Below are 17798 nucleotides of genomic sequence, written 5' to 3'. Positions count from 1 at the left end.
AGATTAACCTGATAATGTAATATAACTAAAGAAAAATACTTTAATCTACTTCTACAATCAATTTGCAGAAGCTTAAAATATTTGAGCAAGATCAAGCTGAACACATAACCAGAAGAAGAATCAATGCACATGAAACACAGAATAATACTCAGGGGAAAGCCTCAGCTAGAAACCCCACTATTTGTATTATCATAAAAGTTGGAAATATCTCAAAATTACACCAAGCCTTAGCTCTCATAGCTAGCCAACTCTCAGTACAATCCTCACAGATGCTCACAGGAAAAATAGACTTCTCATAAGTCTTCCACTCTATCCTCCAAGCTCCTATTTCCTTGCACAGTTTCTCTTGGGTGATCCTTTTGTTACCAAGTGTAACAATGATCTCACACACTATAACACACTGTTAGAACTATGCAATCCTCAAGGAATGAATGCCTTCTGCATGCATGAGTTTTCCTTATAGGAAAACACATACAACTGATAGTACACTATCCATGTCTTTAATCTCAACTGGGTCTTTCTCATAATAGACATGCATGAGTTAATGATGAGAGAATATTCAGTTATCTGGAGTACACTAGTTGAGTGCATGCATGCATCAACTGATTGATAACTCACAATTAGTTCCTCAAATAGTTTGGAACTAATTTAACTGGACTTAACTCAGTAAATTGAGCTAACTAATTACAACTCAAATATAACTCAATCTTATCTCCTTAATTAAGGGATAATCTCCTTAATTTAAGGGATAACTATTGCATGACTTCAGAAAGACTTCTATCTTGAATTTCTTCAACTAATTAACTTAAGATGAATTAATTAATTATTTTTCAAGTAGCTGGTGAGATTAAATTCGAATTTTCATTCTCAATTTTAATTCAAGGACAAATTAAAATTGGAATATTTTTGTTGCCACATTTCAACACTCCCTTTCAACAAGAATGGAATTATCTACCACCCTGATCCTATCCCTATGGAACTCGAGTTTACACTTTGACAATACCTTTGCCAAAATGTCAGCATCTTGCTCCTCTATTGAAATAAATTGTAGCAACATGATCCTCCTCACTACACAGTCTCTAAGATGATGATACCAGATGTCGATGTGCTTGAACCTATCATGAAATACTGGATCCTCAGACAGTTTGACACAACTTTGATTATCATAATAGATCATAGTTGGATCCATCCTCTGATAAAAAAACCAACTAGGATCTTCCGCATCTAGATGGCCTCACATGCTGCTTGACTTGCAGCCATGTATTCAACCTCTACCGAGTTGAGTGTAACCGACCTCTGTTTCTTGCTATACCAAGAAACTGCAACTGACCCAAGGTTGAAAATCCCTCTTGATGTGCTCTTCTAATCTGGTGGACTCCCTGCCCAATCTGCATCAGTGAAGCCCTATAGCTTCACTCCCTCTGTCCATCTGTACCATAATCCGTACCGAGATGTGCCTCTGAGGTATCTCAACACTTGCTTTACTGCCTTCCAAAACATCTTGGTAGGCTGAACCATTGTTTGACTCAACTGGTTCACTGCATAGCACAAATCTGGTCGTGTGTTCACTAAGTACATCAGTGAACCCATAAGCTGCCTATACATAGTAGCCTCCACTACTTCTCTTGAAGTAACATCCTCCTTCCTCCAGTTACCTACTAGAGGAGTCTGCATGGGCTTGCACTTCTCCATGTTGAATCTCCTGAGTATCTCGTTGGCATACTTTCCCTAAGACACAAACAAGTCACCATCCTTATGCCACACTTCCATGCCAAGGAAGTAATGCATGAGACCCATGTCTTTCATCTCGAATTCTCTTGCAAGTTCTTCCTTGCAAGACATGATCAATTGATCATCACCTGTTAATATGAGATCATCAACATAAAGTACAATGATCAATAGCTTACCTTTCACCATGATGTGGTATAGGTTTGCATCCGCTTCACTCTTTGTGAATCCCAACCCAGTGAAGTAGTTGTATATCCTCGTGTACCAAGCACGAGGTGCTTGCTTCAGTCCATACAGATCTCTCTTGATTTGGCACACATGCAACTCACGATCGAAGGTCTCAAAATCTTCCGGCTACTCTATGTACACCTCTTCCTCAATCTTTCCATTAAGGAATGTAGTCTTCACATCCATCTGATGGATCTTCCAACCCATCTGTGCTGATAATGCCAACATTGATCTGATACATGAGTACCTTGCAACAGGAGCAAAAGTCTCATCATAGTCAATCCCCTCGACATGTGAAAAACCACGGCAACAAATCTTGCCTGTTGCTTCTCCACACTACCATCAATAGCTTTCTTTACCTTGTAAAGCCAACGGGAACTCACAACTAACTTGTTCTCGGTCTCGGAACCACATCCCAAACACTGTTACGAATTATGGAGTCATACTCCTCCACCATAGCATGAACCCAAATTGGCTGCTGCACTACTTTCTCAAAGGAAGATGGCTCGGTATCAACACATTCCCCAACAAGGGCCATGTATCTAGTGTACCTCTCTGGTGACCTTCTCTGTCTACGCTAAGAAGACGGTTCTCCCACATTCTCTCTCGCATCCATCAGCAATCTGTCAGCTTCTCTTGTGTGCTTCCATCCATCTCTGAAAGACTCTGCTTGAGTGGATGTCTCCACTCCTAGAACCTCTACATGTAGTTGCTCTGCATCAATATGAGGCTCCTCCTCCTTAGGAACCAACAGTTCCTCCATAGCCTATAGTTGGAGCTCCCTCTCAAGAGATTCTCGCATGGCCTTCTACTCATCAAACTTGAGATCTCTATGAATCACTGTCCTTCGACTGGTAGGAAGATACACTCGATAGTTGTGGGGTGTATCAGTGTACCCCAAAAGTATCCCCAACTCTATTGTTAGCTCACGCTTTTTCCATGCATCCTTTGTCACATGGCAATATACCGATGAGCCAAAGATCTTGAAGTGACCTACATCTGGTCTCTTACCAGAGAAAGTTTCCTCTAGTGTCTTCATCCCAAGTATGCGATGCAGGCTTCTATTATGCAAATAGACCGCTGTGTTGCATGCCTTAGCCCACAAGTGAAGTGGTAGGCCTTGGTCATGCAGCATCGCCCTTGCTTCCCCTACAATAGTTCTGTTCTTCCTCTTGGCCACCCCATTCTACTGTGGGCTATGAGGTGCCATCAACTCTCGTTTAATTCCTTCTGCTGCACAAAAGTCCTTAAACTCTTGAGAGACATATTATCCACTGTTGTCGCTTCTCAAGGCCTTGATCTTCTTCCCTGACTCTTTCTCGACCAAAGATTTGAACTCACAAAGCTTTATGAAGGTTTGGTCCTTCTTCTACATGAAATAAATCCAACATTTATGAGCTTTGATTTGTTGTGTATGCCGTCGAGAATGGTTGACACCAATCAGTATAAACTCACTTTAAGATAGCCTCTGCTCGACTGTCTCGATCATGAAAGGAAGGCTTTGTTTCCTAAGGTACAACCTTTGCATGTGTCAACTTGCTCAAGTTTACCTTGGGGAATTCCTGTAGATATCTGTTGCATTATCTTCAAAGCCCCATGATGTAAATGGCCCAACCGTCTGTGCCACAACTTGCCAATTTCTTGGCTTTGCAACAATTATGCTTTCATACTCAATGTTGCACAATCATCTACCTCTAGTTTATAGAGATTCTTCACCCAAATCCCTATCCTCTTGGTCTAACCCATGGCTATGTGTCTTAGGAATGCCTTTCCTTTACTGAAGACAATATCATAGCCTTTGTCCTCCAACATTGCGACCGATACCAAGTTCTTCTTCAGTCTAGGCACATACTTCACATCTGTCAAGGTGAGAGGAGCTCCATGCTCCCTGTGAAAAGAAACCATTCCCACTCTTGAAACACTATGCTTCTCGTCGTCACCCATCTCTATGCGCATCTTGAGGTCTTTCTCCTCCAAGGTACCGAATAAACTTTTATCGCTAGTCATGTGGAATGAGGCTCCACTATCAAGATACCAAACACAACCCACCATCGATGACACCATGCATGCGATGAGGGTAAAATCCATTTCAAACTGAGAGGCTAATGCCTCACCTTCTGATCCTTTTGTGGATCCCTTCTTGGACTTCTTTGATGGGAAATTAGTCGCATAATGTCCCATCTCGTGACAATTAAAGCATCTCACATTATACTTGTCACCCTTCTTCCATCCATGAGAAGGATTCGATTTGGAATGGGAAGCCTTCCCCTTTCCTTTCCTTGTCTTACTTGCTAGGGCCAGATTTTATTCATCATCATTCTTTGATAAAGAACCATCTCGTGTGCTCCTCTTGATCTCCCCCTTCATCAGATCTGACCATAGTTGTTCCCAATATGGTAGTTTCTCCCTTTCATTCACAGAGTCATGATAGAGCTATCTATTCTAGCTCTTTGGAAGACCAAGGAGAGCGAGGCTCACCATATAATCATCGGCAGTAGTTATACCACACTTCCAAACTCATCTTTGTAGGTTGTGAGCTTGTTTAGATATGTGGAAATAGTATCACCCTTCTCCATCTTGATTTTCGAAGCTTATCCTTGAGCGCTAATTTCCTCTAGTCACTACTATTCTGGTAGAGGTCATTCAATGTATTCCACATTGAAAATGGAGTATCCTTCCCATGGAGACTCGAGACAATATAGTCTCGAACTCCCTCAAGGATAATCTATCTCGCCTTCGCTACACACTTCTTTCACTCAACCAACTCTTGTGCATTAGCTACAGCTGGCTTTGGGATTTATTGATCAATGAAATCCTTCAAGCCATTGTCTTCTAATACAATTTCCATTCTATCTTTCCGTGCTATGTAATTAGAGCTCCCTTCCAAGGCATACTTAAGTCTCAAGCCATAGAACGACATTGACCAACCTGAGCTATGATATGAATTCAATTTGCACCTGCAACCCCGAACTTCAAACTTCGAATTCTCTTCTCAGTATACTGTTCACAACTTCGATAACCTTTTTTCTGATACCATTTGATCTAGGTTCGGGCATGATGAAGGACCCTTCCAAGACCTTTTACTATCGTGATGTGTCAAATTTCATTTTTAAAAGAAACATAAATGAATATGCGTGCATGCTGTTGTTATAGACATTTTTGTGCCTTACAGCATTGAGCATGAAATGTCCATAATCTAAGGGATCCAAAGTCCCTAAACATGTTGTTCCTACCCCTAGAGGAACAAGGCTAACAAACCACAGCAATTCACAGAAGTTCTCCACCTGAAACTGCTCAAAAACAAGTCAATTCAGGATCATGTCAATGGCTCCACTGGCTGTCTGCGCTGAATGTCAATGGCTCCACTGGCTACCTGCGCTGAATGTCAAAGCCAACACTGGCTACCTACACTGAGCAAGAGTGGACAAGTGGAAAGCTCATTTCTCAAGGTGTCAAAACCCAGGAAGCTTCCAAAATGACACTTGCCTCAGGGAATTCGACTAGTGATGTGTAAGAGGTTCCAAATCTCCAAGTGGAAGCAAGAACCTCCAAGTGGAATCAAGAACTGACAGAGGGAGAGGACACTAGTCAGATCTCAAGCTGAATCATCCTCTCTCCAAACATCTATATATGGATCTCTCCTCCATGAGATCTAGGGGCTGGAATTTGGTTATTGCAAAGAATTGCTGCTGGTTTGAGACTGAGATCATTGGGTGCTTAATGCTTTGAGGGAAGGTGAAGATAGGAATTTCATTTGCTAGGAGTGAGATGCTGGATTGGAACTCTCTTGGTTGTATCTCCTCCTAAACCTTGTTATTCATCAATAAAGCTATCTTGGTTTCTCCTATATGCTGATGTGTTCTTGATGTATGATTGCATTGGTGTATTTAGTTTACTTCTAATCCTGAACTAGTTATGAATATGAATCTATGTCTTTGTAGTGTTCCCTTCTTGTGATCTTGCAGGAACCTGTTGAAGCTGGGCGAGCGAGAAGGTGAGCAGCTGGGAACTCTCAAAGAGGAGAGGATCTGGATCGAGGGACAACATAAGCACGATCCGGTAAGTCTATTTATCTCTCTTCTTTCACATTTCATAAAGGAAGAATACCAGAATAGCTGGCTTTGTTTGTTGCTAAGGCACTGTCACACCTTAGGTGGATAGGATCGTCCTGCATAGGCATTTTTCCCCACAACAAGTTGGCGACTCCGCTGGGGAGATCTGTTTAGTCATTTTATTTGTGCTTCTATCATTGTTTGTTTCATAGACTGAAGAGAATCAATCGAACTGCATCTGCTATTCTCAGATGCAAAATAGACAGCTGCTGCTTTGATCCAATTACTGGATTTGTCTATGATCTGAATGATGGACTCACAAATGATTTGATGATCCTTTGTGATAGATCTTAGCCCTTCCTCAAAGCATCCCTTTGATTGTACCTTGTTTGTTGCTTTGATTTGGCCTGAAACCGTAGATTAATCAGCAAACCGTGACCCAGAACCCAGAGAAACAACTCTCGTTTCTTCAGCGCAGGCTCTGTGAAGAGACTCTGCATTTCAACGCAGTTCCCGTGAAGGCTACCTGCGCTGAAATTCAGTTTCCCTTCTATACAGGTGCGCTGATCCAGTTTTGCCTTGTGCAGCTGGGGTTCTCTGCTCTGTTTTGCCTTGTTTTGATCTCTGTTTTTTGCAGCCTGTAACCAGCATAGGTACCTGTCTAATAACCCCTTTTCTCTGCTTCGATTCCGCCTCCTTTTGTACAAAAGACTGTGAGTGTTTTTATGTGTTTGTGGCGTCATTTACAGTCTCCCTCTGCAAGAGTGAAATAGTCGACCTGTAGCCCTTGATTCAGATCTGTTGATTGTGATCTTAGGAGAGAGTTCATTGGCTGTTTACAGATTGATTATACATTCATTTTTGCTTTTGGTTTGAGTTTGTCTCTTTTAAGTGTCGAAACAAGTGTTCATTTCGAAAGTTGTAAAGTGTTGTAATCTCTTCTACCCTTTCTGATTTCGAAAAAGAAAACTTGTTTATATTAGTCATTTAAAAGCAAATTCGAAGTTGTGCAAAAAGCTTTCCTTTTAGGCATCAATATTAAGAAAGCGGAAAACAAACACTTGCATTGTGCATTTGCATCTTGATAGTTTGCATGCTTGATTTAGGAAAAGTGCATTAGAGTGTGCTGATTGCTCTTTGAGAAAAGATGGTGTCTTTCTTTTCCCTTAGTAGCTAGGATTTTCATAGTTGAAAAGATATAAAGCTTGCTTATCATCTTTAGACTGCATTTAGGAATTGTATCATACATCTCGTGGTGATCCAGAAAGGCAAACTTCTAAAAAGATCAACTTAAAATAAACTGAATGAACTTAACAATGCTTTGCAACATAACGCACAACATAGAGGTCTAGGCTAGAGACGTGTTCCGGCGTCGTAAAGCCTGGTGACTGTCGATCTCGTTGAAGGTGGGTGATTCCTCCTGAGGGACGATAGTGCCAGTACGGATTGTGCTCCCACGTACCGTCGCGTATATATTGGGAGACCCCTATAGGAATAAAACCTTTATCCTTAGGAAGCCGTGTCGGCCGCCCTACTGATCGCAATGCACTGAACACAACATTCAGGAAGATCGACCGCCCGTACCCTAAAAAGTATTCTGCGGTTTTGCGAAAAGTTTGGCACACCCTCTGCCTAGAACTCTAGAGCAGTTTCTTTTGGCCTTTTTCAGATTCTATAACAGAAAAAGTCCATCCGAGCATTTGTCACTTCGGGCTTGTTAAAACATCGAAGGAGACTAGAGTCATCTTTAGCTTTTTCTCGACTCTTTAAAATTGAAAAAGCAAGTTGTGTCCAAGCGTCGTTAAAATTTATTTTAAACGAATAATCATCACCTTTCCCTCGTTGATCTTCGAAGTTAGTCTACCTTCATCACAAAGTTCTTGTAGAATCGCTAGAAATCTTTGGATAGACTAAATATGTCTGAACAACCGTCGACATCCAGGACTGTGTCATCCAACACAGCAGCGGCAGAGCCTCCTGCTGCTACTCCAACGATGTTCGCTGGTATACCATCTGTCCCGGCAAGTTATCAACAACAAGCCGGAGTCCAATCAGGGACGACGACATGGTTAGTTCCTATTTCTTCATCCGGATTATCATCTGGTATTTCTTATGTTGAGACTCAACAAATTGATCCATTTGGAGGTCAATTTGGGCAATCCGGTCCCCAAGGGCAAACAATCCCCTTCAGTGCCGGATTACCACCGTATGGGGGGCAGTATGCCCTTTCATTACCCCCTCCGGGAGGTTATCCATACGGGAGTTCACAACAAAGTTCAGGTTACGCTGGAATTACATCCAGCGGTTGGGTACCAATACTGCCTCAACAACCAGGGGTTGTATATTCAATGCAACCAGTACACCCTGTGTCGAATATTCCCACTATACCTGCTATGGTGAATGCGTCGCAAGTGCAAGTGCTACCTGTTGTATGTCGGCCCCAAGTTTCTCAGGTTGCAATACAACAGCCCCTTGTCTCAACGACTCAATCACAACCTCAGGTTAGTGCCTCCTTATTTGGAGCGACTCAGGCTCAAACAAGTACTATGACTCCTCATCTTGGTCAATCATCCGGTATTGGACAACAGCAAATGGTCCAACAACCAGAGCTGGTACAATCTCAACAACCGCCATTCCAGCAATCATATCAAGGACCTGAGCAACAAGCCTTTGTAAGTAATGGTTATGCCCATCAACCTTGTCAAAATTGTCAGCATTATGCTGGTTTGCAAAGACCCATTGCTCAGGCGATCCCATCTTATCCTGGGTATGCTTCGCCTAACCTGAATCAACAGTTGCCCTTTGTAGCAACTCTAGAATTACCAGATCTAAACTGGCTGACGAATGATCCAATTGCTTATGCCCCTTGGTGGCCAGCGATTCCACATAAACCTCCGTTAGATATTCCTAAATTTAATGGAAATCCGGGTGAAGATCCGTCGAATCATGTGATGACATTCCATCTATGGTGTTCATCAAACACCCTAAATGATGATTCGATAAGACTTCGCCTCTTTCAGAGGATGTTAACGGGTCCAGCGGCAAAATGGTACATTGAATTGCCTAGAGCTTCGTTCGAAAACTTCAGTACCTTAGCCACAACCTTTTTAACCCATTTTCAGTTACCGATAAGGTATGAAATGCGAACGGAAATCCTTACCAACTTCAAACAGACAACGGCCACTCACATATCTGATCATATACATGAGTGGCGATGTCGTCATAGGATGGTAAAAATGTACGTTCCTGATCAGCTGTTAGCTAAATGGTTTATCAAGTCATTACTTCCTACCATCACGGAAGACGTGGCAAAGGGGGGAGTCGTAACGGAAGAGCAAGTGATCGCTCGTGCGCAATATCTGGACTTGGTCTATACCCAGTCTGGCACGCTCTACGACAAAATACCTGATGCCCCTAGACTGGAATTCTCAATTCCTCCTCCTCCTAAATCAAACAATGACTCTCATGTCGGTGATGGTGTGATTGGCACGACAAACGCGAAATCGACAAAGGCTACATCTGAAAAAGCCCGTAAGATTTCCAGTCAAAATGCAAATGAGGAACTTCTTGCCTCAGAAGTAAATGCCGTGTCGACCGACAAGGGCAAACAACTGAAGCAACCGGGGGGGCAAGAAGAAAAAGAAAGGGAGAAAAAGGAAACCCCCTGCGGGGTGTCATATATGCGATGAGGATCATTGGACGAGAGATTGTCCACATATAGCTGAAGTTAAGAAACTCTTTAAGAGTTCAAAACCCTCAGCAGTATTGACTGATCCGTTTCCAAACCCGGGAACCAAGCTGGTTGCTAATCAAAATACTTCCCGATCCCAAGTGCTTATGTTGTCTGTCTCAAAGCAGCAAAATGATGCTTTGACAAGGAATAAAGATTACGGGAATCCACAGCTGTCGAATAACAAGGCTAATGAACAACCTAGTAGTTCGACGACAACTTTGACCGAAGTTGTGCCACCCATCATTCCTGAACCAATGATAAAGTCGTCAAAGGAAGGAGTACACAAATCGACATTTAATCCTCGTGCCAAAGTAGCACAGAATTATAATATAGTAGAGGACCTGGCCCAATCGCCGTCCGCTATGTCGACACTTGAGGTACTGCAAAATTGCCTCTCCCAAGAGCAAGCTTTATTATCAGCAATAGGTGGGATTGGCCCAAGGGATTCCAATCTTGTGGCCTTTGATCATAAAGGATATGACCCTCAGTTACCAGCTCAACTAGCTTTCCTTATTCAAGTGAAAGCCCTCAACAAAACTGTTCATCGAACAATTATTGATGAGGGGGCATCTACATGTATTATGTCGATGAGTTGTTGGAAGAATTTAGGCTCACCACCCTTGTCGAGATCGTCAATGATGTTAAAAGCATTTGATGGACGATCATACACTCCATACGGGATTTTAAGTAACTTGCAAGTTGAACTAGGGGGAAAAACAGTAGGAATTGATGTTGAAGTAATTGATGGAAACCTCGATTACAACATCCTACTGGGAAGGCCCTGGATATATGCCATGGCTTCAGTTGTGTCAACCTACTTCAGGAAGATTGGATTTCCCTTTCAAGGGGGAATTACAGTCGTCGACCAACAAACTTTCCTCCCCGATAGTTCACAAGTTACGGGAAGCATTCCAATGATCCATGGAAGCAATCATTCGCTTCAAAATATTGGAGTAGGTCTCCTAAAAGACCCTGCCTTAATGGGTACTTTTTCCCTACCGCCTGCAAGTAATCTGGCGGAAGTGGCCACAGTGGAAACCTACAATATGAAATCTTCTATATCTAATGGATTCGGAATATTCCTAAACATTTTGTCAGCGTGGATCATCGCCCTAATAGAAATACTATAAATACAGTGGGCTCTGAGGACGGTTCTTATCTCGTGTCAACCTCGTTAAAAAATGAAACAAGGAGTCATGAGGATAGTTCTTTTACTGTGTCAACCTCATTAAAAAAATGAAACAATCCCCTTTCCAAATCTCAAAGGTAAACCTTCATTCCAACCACCAAGTTGAATGCAATGAAGCTTGGGGGCATGCACCTTGATTTGCGTTATTATGCTGGGGGCATGCAAACTTATCACGAGCAGTGTTACTGTAGGGTTCAAGCTCGTTAAAAAATAAACCCACCATGAGCAGTGTTACCGCAGGGTTCAAGCTTGTTAAAAAATAAACCCGCATCGAGCAGTTTTAGCACACAGTTCATGCTCGTTAAAAAAATAAATGCAAGATCCAAGCAGTTTTAACGCGGACTTCATGCTCGTTAAAAAATAAACATAAGTAATGAGCAAGTGTTTCCACCAGCGTTTAAGCTCATTTTAAAATAAAAAATGAACCAATTTCTGGTAAATAACCATCTGTGAATGTAACATTATCAGCCATTAAAGCCTTGGTCGTGTTTGCACCGTCACCTCCACTTTTCATTTGGCCGATCGTTCACCTCCATATGATTGTTTACCCATTTTGAGGAACAGCTGCGAAGAGTGATTTCACTAGCCATCCTTGTGACACTGCCGTGATTGGAAAATTCCAACCTGTACCTGGAATCAGCTGCTAACCCTGTTTATCACTCGTTCCTCGAAAGACGAGTCTTCTTTAAGCTCTTTTCAACTGACTCGTAAAATATGAAAAGATTGCCGAGTTTTGGCCTTCCAGCTCGTTAAAGCGACAGGAAGTGCTATCCCTCCTCTAGATTTTAATCTTTTTGGACCTGAGGGATTATTGCACAAAAAGATCGAGCGCTTGTTTTGTTCGGCTCGTTAAAGCTATCGAAAACTCATCCCTTCTGTATTGTTTTATACTTTTTTGGACTAAAGGGATTAGATGACGAAAAAGGACTTTTGGAGTTAACTTTATGTACCTTTTCAGACTCTCTAAAAATGAAAAGGACCGAGTTATCCTTGTCGTTAGACTCGTGAAAATCATTGAATAGCGACAAACTTGTCTTTAGACGAGAATGAGTTTCACTATTGCTAGGCTCGTTAAAACATAGCGATGGGCTTGCCCGAAGGGCAGGTTATAGAACAAGCATATGTTATCCTCCTCAAGCTTGACAAAAATAAAGAGGTACTGGTCAGCAATGACTGGGGAAAAATTGGGAGAAACTCAAGAAAACTTTGATGGTAGCAAGTCGCTCTTGAACATGACACTTTTCCTCCGTACCACAATCGGGTTGGGTTGTTTCATTCACCGGTCACATCACCATGGTCTCGCCATACCATCCATATTTGGGGTAATGCTACCGATCCATCGCATCAGTGTCGCTACATGTTCAAGACAAGTCGTTCAGAAAGAGTCAACCGTGTCCCATCCACTGTCATACATTATCCTTCATCCATTCATGACCGCCACCCTGAATCATATGTCACAGATCGTTTTCACCTCCATCAAAATCATTAGCTCCGTTCCGTGTCATTGATGTGGGATTCATTAAGGCCCTCCTTTGACGGATCGCTTCTTGTCGACATCAGCTCATTATCCAAGAAGTTGATCTAGGAACACCCCCTTCAGTACTTTGAAGCTTGCATGCCTCAATGGCAAGTTTCTCACTTCCGGCGACAGGTATACATCAATGACCTTCGACCGAAATATTTTGCGTGGTGTTCGACGCCAAGTCCTTTATTCACACCACGTGAATTGTACTGCAGTACCTTGAGGGTCATTATCATTATCAGTGATTCCTCTCGCGCTTGTTAACGGTTTACCTCATTGACCGGTAATCAAGCGATGTCTTTCCATGTTCGACTTCAGAGCATTTCTCACATGGATCGACTTGTACTTAGAGTGAAGATCGAACGAGTTTGAAGACCCCGGATCTAGTTTCATCCATCCGGGCTGTGATATATATTCAGGAAAGATAAAGACATTTGACATGTACATCATTGCAGCAGATGATCATCCTACTCAAAGGATGATAATTTCACCAAAATTATCAGTCTACCATCAGACGATTGTCTGTTCTATGTACAGAGAAATGAATTTATAAAGCTGAGCATGGGAATGCCCACCTCAGCTAGATCATGAAAGCAGTATGAAAAATAATGTATTGTATTGTATCTTATTACAGGTCTCCTCCCAGCATTGGATGAACTTCGGACCCTCCTGGATAAAGCATTTCACCCGATAAACGGCCTCATACTTTAGGGGGCAACTGTTATAGACATTTTTGTGCCTTACAGCATTGAGCATGAAATGTCCATAATCTAAGGGATCCAAAGTCCCTAAACATGTTGTTCCTACCCCTAGAGGAACATGGCTAACAAACCACAGCAATTCACAGAAGTTCTCCACCTGAAACTGCTCAAAAACAAGTCAATTCAGGATCATGTCAATGGTTCCACTGGCTATCTGCGTTGAATGTCAATGGCTCCACTGGCTACCTGCGCTGAATGTCAAAGCCAACACTGGCTACCTGCGCTGAGCGAGAGTGGACAAGTGGCAAGCTCATTTCTCAAGGTGTCAAAACCTAGGAAGCTTCCAAAATGACACTTGCCTTAGGGAATTCGATTGGTGATGAGTAAGAGGTTCCAAATCTCCAAGTGGAAGCAAGAACCTCCAAGTGGAATCAAGAACTGACAGAGGGAGAGGACACTAGTCAGATCTCAAGCTGACTCATCCTCTCTCCAAACATCTATATATGGATCTCTCCTCCATGAGATCTAGGGGCTGGAATTTGGTTATTGCAAAGAATTGCTGCTGGTTTGAGACTGAGATCATTGGGTGCTTAATGCTTTGAGGGAAGGTGAAGATAGGAATTTCATTTGCTGGGAGTGAGATGCTGGATTGGAACTCTCTTGGTTGTATCTCCTCCTAAACCTTGTTATTTATCAATAAAGCTATCTTGGTTTCTCCTATATGCTGATGTGTTCTTGATGTATGATTGCATTGGTGTATTTAGTTTACTTCTAATCCTGAACTAGTTATGAATATGAATCTATGTCTTTGTAGTGTTCCCTTCTTGTGATCTTGCAGGAACCTGTTGAAGCTGGGCGAGCGAGAAGGCGAGCAGCTGGGAACTCTCAAAGAGGAGAGGATCTGGATCAAGGGACAACATAAGCACCATCCGGTAAGTCTATTTATCTCTCTTCTTTCACATTTCATAAAGGAAGAATACCAAAATAGCTGGCTTTGTTTGTTGCTAAGGCACTGTCACACCTTAGGTGGATAGGATCGTCCTACATAGGCATTTTTCCCCACAACAACTGTAAAGAAGAGGAACATGACAATCATCAGCAAGATAAAAACATAAGCCGTCGATAACGGAGTTTGTCCAAGAGCGACTACGTCTCCAGGACCTGGTGTCAAGATGGTGTAGGCCACTACATTAAGTCGATTCAATAGTGGTGATGTACACAAGAGATGATGTCGTGATCATACAAGGAAAATGCCCTCACGCAAGAGTGGATCTAAGAGATGTTCCACTACAGGAACTCTCAGTCAAAAGACTCCTATCAATATGACACAAAACTCATGCACGATGAGCATCCTGCCAACATGGAATAAAAGGGATCTCAAATAAAACATGCATGGCGACACATGAGTATCCCATCAACATACAACAAAGGGATCTCAAAACACAACATGATGAATCATGACAAAAAGTACATCACATAGGCGATTCTGCATCACATCAAGCAGGAATCATAAAAATGAGTAAGAAACAAGATCCCACATCAAACATCAACAAGGATCTCTGCAACACAATTCATAAAGAAGAAGTACATGAACACAACATATACCTCACAACCAAGGGCCATCTGAGGAAGCGGATGTCAAACTGCTGAAGCTGTTCGGATCATCGATATCACGGCATCAATCGAATGACTGCTCGCACATGGATGTTGACACCTGCATTCCACTTAGAAAAGTGGCTAAAGAATAGAATGAGAGAATGAGAAATCTGAACACACCATCATATTTGTGACGTCGAATAGTGAAAAATCGACTATCCAATTTTTGAATTCTGAGAAGTTGAGAATCTGGGGCTCAAGGAATCTTTTAGATTCCCCCTAGATTCCTCAAAGATTCTGCACCACGGGTGGGCTGGAAATCTGCAACTCTGAAGGTGAATCTAACTTTTCCATTGTGATCCCTATGGAAAACCATGAAAAATGACTGTAAACTTGACTATATTCCGACATGGAGAAAAATTACCTCCTGAGGAAACTTGCAAGGATCATGGTTCCGCTCCTTGTTTTTGCAGCAATCATGGTTCCACCCTCATGCTGAAAATGACTGAAAAATGCAGAGCTCAGATGGAGACACATACAACGCCATTGCATTCGTGGCGTTAAGAAGTGTTGAAACCATATAAAAATTTTCAAAATCTGACAAAGAGAAATTTCACCCCTCGTGCAAAACGCTGCCTCGAACTGCGTACCAAGATTCTGCTTCCTCTTTCTTGAAATTTGTGCCCACTCCTGGTTCCTCCATCTATCCCTCAGGTGCACTAAAAATATTGGGTTTATATAATATTTCCCAGTGGATAAACCATTAAGGTAGTTAGGTGGATTGGTTAAGGTCAAAAAATAGTGGAGGAGGGGCTGGGTGATCAATCCCTGCCCCTCTCAATTTACCACAATATAGTTTTAAACTGAACAATTTTTTTTTATAAGCAGGTGGGGTCCACATTAGGCGACCCGCACCATACACTCCATAACTATATTAAGTGGCACAATCAAAACTGGGCCCATTAAATGAGGGTTTGGTTACGTATTAAATGGGGATTGTTTGGTTTTTGGGGCCACCCGCTTGGGGGCTGGCCATGTGGGCTGGGTAGGTTCGACCCCTGCTGGTCCTGTATTACATGTTATATGGGCTTTGAGGTGTGGTTCAGGTCCACTGGAGGTGGCCCGTGCCCACCCTGTAATAGAGTTAATGTAACATGGTGTCCATTGGGGCTTCGGCCCATAACAAATTTGAACATGTTTTTTTTTTATGTGTTGGTTATTGCATGAGGGTCTGTGGGGGTGATGAACTGTCAGCCCAAAAAATTGAAATTTGTTTGTAATGTGGGTTTGGGGGTGGCGGGGGTGGTGTCCCACCACCATAATATTTTATTTTATTTTTTATTTAAACGTAGAACATTTTTTCAAATCCTTAGAAAATAATGGATATTGGGCAAATTAACGAGGGAAATTTCGACCGATTTCGAGAGCTAGGTTTCATGCCTCGGGGTCAGTCAAATTGTAGGACACTTAAACTTGGCCTACAGCCCAACTTTGACCAAAACTTTGACTGGCTCATTCTCCCTCATACGAGCTTGGATTGACGAACCGTTTGTACCTCCGCGATCAGGACGACGAGGACTATGCTCTGTTCCTGGGTCGACATCATTCTAAACACTTTCATTTTCGAGCATTCATAAACCCTCTTTGTCCTGTGTGTCTCTGGAGCCAACTGGATCAATCCTCCCCACTGAGGAGCTTTTGGTCCTCCAAAAACATGACAAATAATCTGCAACTTATTTATACTTTGTCTATATCACAAGTGTCCTGGAAAGGTCTCGCTTCAATCTCCTTCACCTTTGTTCTTTGGAGCCTTAAGTGACTAGCCGACACCTACTACCTCTGCAATCTGTAGTACATTGTTTTGCAAATTACATGCTTGACTTTTATGACCAACTAATGACCCAAACATCCCACACTTGCCATGAGTTTATAACACATACTCGGTGGTCAATTTTACATCAAGATGGACGCAAGACCTTAGCTATGACAACAAGGCCAACCTATCATTATTGCTTCAACAAGTGATTGAAAACACATCATCACTGCAATAGATTTACGATCATAAGGCCAAACACTATTGTCTTGACAAGTGATGGAAAGACGACATCACTTTTCAAAGTTTAACATGTAACACAAAATAAGACTAGACATCATTGTTGCTAAGAAAGTGATGGAAAACAAATCATCACTTTTACACCTTAAAATGGAACAAATGATTTACAAAAGCACGACCATGAAATGACAACATGTCTAGAAACCATTTTTCACTTATCAATGTGAATGGGTCACCTCCTTGTGGCGGTTTTTCTTGTCGAACAACTGCTTCACCTGGTTCACGCACCGATGCTTTGTCTTTAAGGCACTACTATGGATGGAGCCTCCAACAAGTGGCTCTATGATGGCCACTTCTATCACAATGACTATAGTAGGTTTTCTTCCTCCATATCTACTTAACCTATTTCTTTTCATGTTGTTGAGAGGGACTTTCACGCCTCATCCTTTTGTGTGTTGCCATTCTTTCCAACACTTAGAAAATGTATGGTTATGTAATCCACAAAAAGGTGCATGTTTTTCGATGCCATGTTTTACGTTCATTATTATCAACATGATCATAATTGAAATGAGCATTTGAAGATCAAAAGTGGTTATACCTTCCCTTGCTATCTTTGGTGTGAGTATGGAAATCAGAGCTTCCCTAAGCTCTTTCCCTGCAATGGAAACTGCTATGGGATGATGGGGATGTGTTCCCTTCATTTTCTTTCCTCGACGATTTTGACGATGTCTCAGAAGCATATGACACCTTCGAACATTCTCCTTTGGTGTATCTTGAGGCTACAAATTGAGGTCTCTGCACAACCTCAAATGGTTGAGTTATGCTTTGTTTATTAACACCAAGATCTTCTTCCTTCTCATGCTTTGTCCTGGTAAGGAGCCTCATGCTTGTCCCTATAATTGGGATCTCCACATCTCCAATAGAAATCATACTATGTGAAGACGAAACCAAAATGAAATCAACATCTTTTACCTCCTCTTTCGATTTGGAAGGAAC

Source organism: Pinus tabuliformis, chromosome 5_2, assembly GCF_031772625.1.
Source record: "Pinus tabuliformis cultivar Carrire ecotype Pingquan chromosome 5_2, CPIR1, whole genome shotgun sequence".
Taxonomy (NCBI): Eukaryota; Viridiplantae; Streptophyta; class Pinopsida; order Pinales; family Pinaceae; genus Pinus; species Pinus tabuliformis.
Note: the sequence above shows the minus strand (reverse complement) of the source record.